The sequence below is a fragment of the Oncorhynchus nerka genome, linkage group LG4 (assembly GCF_034236695.1).
Source record: "Oncorhynchus nerka isolate Pitt River linkage group LG4, Oner_Uvic_2.0, whole genome shotgun sequence".
NCBI lineage: Eukaryota > Metazoa > Chordata > Actinopteri > Salmoniformes > Salmonidae > Oncorhynchus > Oncorhynchus nerka.
This window is the reverse complement of record NC_088399.1, coordinates 69,807,713-69,813,712: the sequence shown is the minus strand read 5'-3', so window position 1 is coordinate 69,813,712 and position 6,000 is coordinate 69,807,713. Positions and strand designations below refer to the sequence as shown.

General features: G+C 42.0%; 1 protein-coding gene across 4 annotated transcripts in view; it reads left to right on the top strand.

The window, feature by feature from the left end:
- Positions 1-6,000, top strand: part of LOC115128524 (collagen alpha-1(XXII) chain-like) — a 77,718-nt gene that overhangs the window by 10,775 nt on the left and 60,943 nt on the right. The window lies entirely within an intron of this gene.

The window sequence follows — 6,000 nt, the reverse complement described above, 5'->3', positions numbered from 1 at the left end:
ACAAGTATTGGAGTCACGACACGGAGATGTCTAACTCACAGAGAACATCGAGCAGTGAGAAATGCTAGCTTTACAGGCTGTTCAAAATGCTAATTTTCCTCACAATCTAGTGTATCAAAGCGATATGAATAATGACATAATTCAGAGTTTTACTGCTTAATCCTCTTTCCTTTACTGCTCCTGAGTATTGAAACAGCTTTTCAGCCAAGTTCAGGAAAACCCTATCCGGGGGAGAACAGAGGTTTTACAATGTTGGTTGTAAACCTGTCTGAGAAGCTGAGGCCTTCTGGCAGAGCTGGTGTTTAAAACAACAGCTTCTCCAGTGGTTCCCGCTGACTAGACCTGATATATCACATCCTCTAGTAGACAACACCAGGGTGATAATTATGTGGCTGGGCATTTACTGCAGTATAAAGAGGAAGCAATCAGGATAAATCACTACAACTATATGCAGTTGTTTGAAAATGCATCACATTCACAACAACAATAATTGTATGCACCCATAACTTTAGGCCACTGGATTAAAGCTTCTGCTAAATCAAATCAAATTAAAATCAAATCTATTTATATAGCCCTTCATACATCAGCTGATATCTCAAAGTGCTGTACAGAAACCCAGCCTAAAACCCCAAACAGCAAGCAATGCAGTTGTAGAATCACGGTGGCTAGGAAAAACTCCCTAGAAAGGCCAAAACCTAGGAAGAAACCTAGAGAGGAACCAGGCTATGTGGGGTGGACAGTCCTCTTCTGGCTGGGCTTTATAAATACATTTGATTGATGTCTTGAGATGTTGCTTCAATATATCCACATCATTTTCCCTTCTCATGCCGCCATCTATTTTGTGAAGTGCAACAGTCCCTTCTGTAGCAAAGCACCCCGACAACATGATGCTGCCACCCCCGTGCTTCACGGTTGGGATGGTGTTCTTCGGCTTGCAAGCCTCCCCCTTTTTCCCCGAAACATAACAATGGTCATTGTGGCCAAACAGTTCTATTTTTGTTTTGTTTCTTCAGACCAGAGGACATTTCTCCAAAAAGTATTATCTTTGTCCCCATGTGCAGTTGCAAACCGTGGTCTGGCATTTTTTATGGTGGTTTTGGAGCAGAGGCTTCTTCCTTGCTGTGCGGCCTTTCAGGTTATATCAATATAGGACTTGTTTTACTGTGGATATAGATACTTTTGTAACTGTTTCCTCCAGCATCTTCACAAGGTCCTTTGCTGTTGTTCTGGGATTGATTTGCACTTTTCGCACCAAAGTACGTTCATCTCTAGTAGACCGAACATGTCTCCTTCTTGGGTGGTATGATGGCTGCGTGGTCCCATGGTGTTTAAACTTGCTTATGATTGTTTATACAGATGAACGTGGTACCTTCAGTCATTTGGAAATTGCTCCCAAGGATGAGCCAGACTTGTGGAGGTCTACAATTTTTTTTCTGAGGTCTTGGCTGATTTCTTTTGATTTTCCCATGATGTCAAGCAAAGAGGCACTGAGTTTGAAGGTAGGCCTTGAAACACATCCACAGGTACACCTCCAATTGACTCAAATCATGTCAATTAGCCTATCTGAAGCTTCTAAAGCTATGGCATCATTTTCTGGAATTTTCCAAGCTGTTTAAAGGTACAGTCAACTTAGTGTATGTAAACTTATGACCCACTGGAATTGTGATACAGAGCGAATTAAAAGAGAAATAATCTGTCTGTAAAGAATTGTTGGAAAAATTACTTGTGTCATGCACAAAGTAGGTGTTCTAACCGACTTGCCAAAACTATAGTTCGTTTACAAGAAATTTGTGGATTGGTCGAAAAGCAAGTTTTAATGACTCCAACCTAAGTGTATGTAAACTTCCGACTTCAACTGTACCTCGATTACCTCGTACCCCTGCACATTAACTAGGTACTGGTATTCCTTGAATATATACAGTACCAGTCAAAAGTTTGGACACACCTACTCATTCATGGGTTTTTCTTTATTTTTACTATTTTCTACATTGTTGATTAATAGTGCAGACATCAAAACTATGAAATAACACATATATGGAATCACATAGTAACCAAAAAAGTGTTAATCAAATCAAAAATATATTTTATATTTGAGATTCTTGAAAGTAGCCACCCTTTGCCTTGATGACAGCTCTGCACTCGCTTGGTATTCTCTGAACCAGCTTCACCTGGAATGCTTTTCCAACAGTCTTGAAGTAGCACTTGTTGGCATATTCTGAGCACTTGTTGGATGCTTTTCCTTCACTCTGTGGTCCAACTCATCCCAAACCATCTCAAATGTGTTGAGGTCAGGTGATTGTGGAGGCCAGGTCATCTGATGCAGCACTCCATCACTCTCCTCCTTGGTCAAATAGCCCTTACACAGCCTGGAGATGTTTTGGGTCATTGTCCTGTTGAAAAACAAAATGATAGTCCCACTTAGCACAAATTAAATGGGATGGTGTATCACTGCAGAATGCTCTGGTAGCCATGCTGGTTAATTGTGCCTTGAATTCTAAATAAATCACAGACAGTCTCACCAGCAAAGCACCCCCACACCTCCTCCTATATGCTTCACGGTGGGAACCACACATGCGGAGATAATCCGTTCACCTACTCTGCGTCTCACAAAGGCATGGCAGTTGGAACCAAAAAACTTAAATTTGCTCTCATCAGACCAAATGATATGTTCATTGCTAGTGTTTCTGGGACCAAGCATGTCTCTTTTTATTATTAGTTTCCTTTAGTAGTGGTTTCTTTGCAGCAATTCGACCACGAAGGCCTGATTCACCAGGTCTCCTCTGAACAGTTGATGTTGAGATGTTACTTGAACTTTGTGAAGCATTTATTTGGGCTGAAAATTCTGAGGCTGGTAACTCTATGAACTCTGGGTCTTCCTTTCCTGTGGCTGTTCTCATGAGAGACAGTTTCATCATAACGCTTGATTTTTTTGCAGCTGCACTTGAAGAAACTTTAAAAGTTCTTGAAATGTTCCATATTGACTGACCTGATGGACTGTCGTTTCTCATTATTTTATTGAGCTGTTCTGGGCCTTTATATATATATATATATATATATATATATATTTAAACATTTATTTAAACTTTATTTAACTAGGCAAGTCAGTTAAGAACAAATTCTTATTTAGAATACCGGCCTACCAAAAGGCAAAAGGCCTCCTGCGGGGACGGGGGCTGGGATTAAAAATCAAATCAAAATATAGTACAAAACACACATCGTGACAACAGAGACACCACAACAGTACATAAAGAGAGACCTTAGACAACAACATAGCATGGCAGCAACACATGAAAACACAGCATGGTAGCAACACAACATGACAACAACATGGTAGCAACACAACATGGCAGCAGCACAAAACAAGGTACAAACATTATTGAGCACAGACAACAGCACAAAGGGCAGGAAGGTAGAAGCAACAAAATATCACGCGAAGCAGCCACAACTGTCAGTAAGAGGGTCCATGATTGAGTCTTTGAATGAAGAGCTGGAGATAAAACAGTCCAGATAGATTTATTTTTTGCCACTCTTTCCAGTCGTTATCTGCAGCAAACTGAAAAGCGGAGCGACTTGGTCTTTTACCAAATAGGGCTATCTTCTGTATACCACCCCTTTCATTGGCAAGCTATAAGTGAATTATTGATGCCCAGAGCTGGAAACACAGATGGCTTCCACATCATCAGATAAAAAACGGGATTGATAGACCTAACAACTAGAAATGGGATTGATAGACCTAACAACTAGAAATGGGATTGATAGACCTAACAACTAGAAATGGGATTGATAGACCTAACAACTAGAAATGGGATTGATAGACCTAACAACTAGAAATGGGATTGATAGACCTAACAACTAGAAATGGGATTGATAGACCTAACAACTAGAAATGGGATTGATAGACCTAACAACTAGAAATGGGCAGATGTTTTAGTAAGTGGTGTCAGCTTTGGTCACCGGATGTTTCCATGTGTCCCTAAACCTCTCCAAATTGGCATATGTCTGTAAATTAGATCATTCCAGTGCTATTACTTATTTGTATTTACTAAATGGTATTTTTTCAGTACAAAAACACAATTTCTAACATGTCAACCTCACTCAAACATTGGTGTGTGTCCTTTCAACCTCACCAAAGCGTCAGAATGTGGTAATGGCACTGTTTTTGCACACTGGATGTGCCTAAAAGTTATTGTTCACAAAAAAAACAAAAAAACTACAAAACCAACCTCTCTCAATCATTGTGGTGGTGTCGGGGGACATACAGGGGATCCAAGTGTTTTTCCAACCTCTCTCAATCAGTGTTTTTCCAACCTCTCTCAATCATTGTGGTGGTGTCGGGGGACATACAAGGGATATCCAAGTGTTTTTCCAACCTCTCTCAATCATTGTGGTGGTGTCGGGGGACATACAAGGGATATCCAAGTGTTTTTCCAACCTCTCTCAATCATTGTGGTGGTGTCGGGGACATACAAGGGATATCCAAGTGTTTTCCAACCTCTCTCAATCAGGGGATACAGGGATATCCAAGTGTTTTTCCAACCTCTCTCAATCATTGTGGTGGTGTCGGGGACATACAGGGGATATCCAAGTGGGGGACATACAAGGGATATCCAAGTGTTTTTCCAACCTCTTTTTCCAACCAAGTGTTTTCTCTCAATCATTGTGGTGGTGTCGGGGGACATACAAGGGATATCCAAGTGTTTTTCCAACCTCTCTCAATCATTGTGGTGGTGTCGGGGGACATACAGGGGATCCAAGTGTTTTTCCAACCTCTCTCAATCATTGTGGTGGTGTCGGGGGATATCCAAGTGTTTTTCCAACCTCTCTCAATCATTGTGGTGGTGTCGGGGGACATACAAGGGATATCCAAGTGTTTTTCCAACCTCTCTCAATCATTGTGGTGGTGTCGGGGGACATACAAGGGATATCCAAGTGTTTTTCCAACCTCTCTCAATCATTGTGGTTGTGGTGGATATCCAAGTGTTTTTCCAACCTCTCTCAATCATTGTGGTGGTGTCGGGGGACATACAGGGGATCCAAGTGTTTTTCCAACCTCTCTCAATCATTGTGGTGGTGTCGGGGGACATACAAGGGATATCCAAGTGTTTTTCCAACCTCTCTCAATCATTGTGGTGGTGTCGGGGGACATACAAGGGATATCCAAGTGTTTTTCCAACCTCTCTCAATCATTGTGGTGGTGTCGGGGGACATACAGGGATATCCAAGTGTTTTTCCAACCTCTCTCAATCATCCAAGTGTTTTCCAACCTCTCTCAATCATTGTGGTGGTGTCGGGGGGACATACAAGGGATATCCAAGTGTCAATCATTGTGGGGACATACAAGGGATATCCAAGTGTTTTTCCAACCTCTCTCAATCATTGTGGTGGTGTCGGGGGACATACAGGGGATCCAAGTGTTTTTCCAACCTCTCTCAATCATTGTGGTGGTGTCGGGGGACATACAGGGGATATCCAAGTGTTTTTCCAACCTCTCTCAATGATTGTGGTGGTGTCGGGGGACATACAGGGGATATCCAAGTGTTTTTCCAACCTCTCTCAATCATTGTGGTGGTGTCAAGGGGATATCCAACAATCAATCATTGTGGTGGTGTCGGGGGACATACAAGGGATATCCAAGTGTTTTTCCAACCTCTCTCAATCAATCATTGTGGTGTTTTTCCAACCTCTCTCAATCATTGTGGTGGTGTGTCGGGGGGACATACAAGGGATATCCAAGTGTTTTTCCAACCCTCTCAATCATTTTTTCCAACCTCTCTCAATCATTGTGGTGGTGTCGGGGGACATACAAGGGATATCCAAGTGTTTTTCCAACCTCTCTCAATCATTGTGGTGGTGTCGGGGGACATACAGGATATCCAAGTGTTTTTCCAACCTCTCTCAATCATTGTGGTGGTGTCGGGGGACATACAAGGGATATCCAAGTGTTTTTCCAACCTCTCTCAACCTCAAGTGTTTTCTCAATCATTGTGGTGGTGTCGGGGG